Below are 2905 nucleotides of genomic sequence, written 5' to 3' on the forward strand. Positions count from 1 at the left end.
GAGTGAAAAGGAATCACTCTCTAGTGTGTGTGCTCCAGGCCCGTGGTGGCTGTCACAGTACAGTTATTGTGGAATTAACAGATGAACAGCCATCCAAGTGGAGAGGCACAGAATACTTCCGGTCCTAGCTCTGTCTCCAACTCACTGTGTAACTGTGGACAGTTTTGGCCTCAGTTTCCCCATCACTAAGATGGGAGATTGGCTGTCAACTCTGCCAGCTTGCTGCCTGGAGTGCAGCCCTGACACCCTGCCTGCAAGACACACATTAACAACAACCGTTCTCTCTACGCCAAACTCATTTGTCTGAGCATATCAGCAACACGACACCTTGCAGTTCAGTGGATTTGATGTGAGCTCGGACCCCTGGCATACCTAGCATGTAATACCTGCAAGCTGAAAAGGAGCATTTGAAGGCAAACTGCATGGCAGGAGGAAGCCTGTAGGTGGCGCTGTGGCTCCGGTTGCCGAGCTGCTCTCGGGAGATCCATTTTCAGAGGATCTGGGAAAACCGGGCAGGGTTGATGGCAGCTCTTTCTTCTTGGTGCCCTCGCAGTGCAGCAGGCCCCGCTTATTTGCAAGAAGTAGCCAGGTCAGCCCACTAGGCCTCCCCACCCCTTGTGCCCCTTCGCATGTTTCAGAGCTCTGTCTTTTCCTATGGGTCCTTCCATTCAGGAGAGGAGGAGGAGGAGGTGAGCCTGTTGAGAAGGGCGTTGGTGGGGCAGGGGCCGGTTCCCCTGTTTCTGGGGAGCCTTTCCGTGTCGGTTGCAGGCAGGGGCCCTCAGTGTGGAGCTCCGGTGAGCCTGTGCCCCGTTGTATTTGGATCACAGCCCCCGTGACCCCCAGCACCCGCCAGGCACTCCACACCTGCAGTGATTCTCTTGGTATTTTAAAAGCACTCCATCTTCTGCCTGCTTCTCTCCATTTATCTGGGTCCGGGTTTTCGCCGAGCCATTTAATAAAGAATCCAGGGGGAGAATGATGGGGGCGAGGAGAGGGAAAGTGCTAACATTTATTAAGTGCCCGCTGGGTGCCCAGCATTTCCTCAACAACTAGAGCAGCGGTCGTTCTGCTTTCTTTCAGCTGCATGACGTTTTCCTCCATCCAAAATCGCAGGCCTAACCCGGGCGTGTAAAACAAATACCAGGGAAGCACCTCTGATGGAAGGGGATGGGGCACCTAAGGCCCTGTCCTTCACCATTTCTCATCCTCCCCACTCCTAATAGACACTTTGGTACGTCCGTGAAACCTGGATCTAAAAGCTCTGAGCTCATTAAATCTATATATGACTATCCAAGGAAATAGTATCCCCATTTTTCTAATATAAAGCTAAAGGCCAAAGAGGGAGAGTGTAGGACCATACAATTTTTGTTTATGTTTTTTGTTTTTGTTTTTGAGATGGAGTCTCGCTGTCACCCAGGCTATAGTACAATGGTGTGATCTTGGTTCACTGCAACCTCCACCTCCCTGATTCAAGTGATTCTCCTGCCTCAGCCTCCTGAGTAGCTGGGATTATAGGCACGCGGTACCACGCCCAGCTAATTTTTGTATTTTAATAGAGACGGGGTTTCGCCGTGTTAGCCAGGTTGGTCTCAAGCTCCTGACCCCAGGTGATCCGCCCGCTTTGGCCTCCCAAAGTGCTGGGATTATAGGCATAAGCCACTGCATCTGGCCCAGGGACATGATTATTAAAGGGGAGACAGCCAGACTGGGGAGGCAGGTGTGCTCCATTCCCAAGCCCATGCTTGCGCTGGCTCTGCTGGGAAGACAGTAGGTGCTTTGCTTCCTAAGGAAGGGCAGGAAGGGGTGTGACTCCTCCAGCTGTACAGAGGACCAGGCTAGATACACATGGCCCTGTTTGGTGCTTGGCTCTCTGGTAAACTGCCTGCCACGGAGGAACTCAGGTAGGACAAGAGAACTGTGGGTGGTGGGAAACACATGGGGAATGGGTTCTGCCCCGCCATTCAAATGGTCTTTCAGCCCTCCAGGCTCCGACTTGGCTGACTTTAGAAGAAATCAGCCAGCCATGGATTGCTGGAGATTCAGACACAAGCTTTCCAGGCCCTGATGGGTCCTTGTTTTCTTCCAGGACGACTGGGGTTTGAGACTGTAAGCTGTGACCCAGATCTTGGTTCCCATTTTGCACATGAAGAGAAGATTGGCCCTTAAAAAGCAAAATGCTTAAAAAAAAAAGGAATTCACTTTTTTGCTTGTAATCTATTGTTTGCTTATAATCTTATAATGAGCATCTATTTGGATTCAGAAATACCTGGGTCAAAAAGTGATGTCGGTGCTAAGACCTGACTTCCTGCATCTCAGTTGCCTCCTCTGTAAGATGGCATCACAAACACTCCCCGTGCCATCGGGCTGCTGTCACTGATTCTTGTGTGTGGAAATGTCAATCCCAGGGCCTGAGGTGTGCAAAGTCAATAGTGGTTCTCTCCCTACTTCCACCCCCTGGTTTTTCTCAAAACCCGTTGAATGTACGATGTGTCCTAAATGGAAGTACTTCCACAGGGCACTGAGAGGATGGGTTATCTCTTCTCACTGCAGTCAACTGGCTGAAATGCTCACCTTTTCATTTTAGCATGTGAGATGTGACATTCTGATCCCCGGAACTGTAAACTCAGACTCTCAGAGAGCTCAGGATGGCAAAATCCAACCTCTTCATTTTTAAGATGGGGAAATTGGTTTGCACAATGTCATGCAGCAGGTTTGCGGCAGAGCTGGAAACCACACCTGCTGATCCCCAACCTGGTGCTCTGTCTGTCATCCTGGGTGACAAGGAGCCATGGAGGCCACAGGGAGAAAGGACCATGGGATGCTGTCTTGATCCCTCCGTCCTGTGACTGTGAGGGAGGCTCACTCTGCTCTGTGAGCCCCATCACATGGTGTCATGTGTGGGGGT

General features: G+C 51.1%; 1 pseudogene; it reads left to right on the forward strand.

Moving 5' to 3' along the window:
- The first annotated feature begins 521 nt into the window (after positions 1–521).
- LOC104668373 lies at positions 522–1016 on the forward strand (annotated as a pseudogene).
- Positions 1017–2905: the final 1889 nt, after the last annotated feature.

This window comes from Rhinopithecus roxellana, chromosome 15 (genome assembly GCF_007565055.1).
Source record: "Rhinopithecus roxellana isolate Shanxi Qingling chromosome 15, ASM756505v1, whole genome shotgun sequence".
Classification (NCBI taxonomy): Eukaryota; Metazoa; Chordata; class Mammalia; order Primates; family Cercopithecidae; genus Rhinopithecus; species Rhinopithecus roxellana.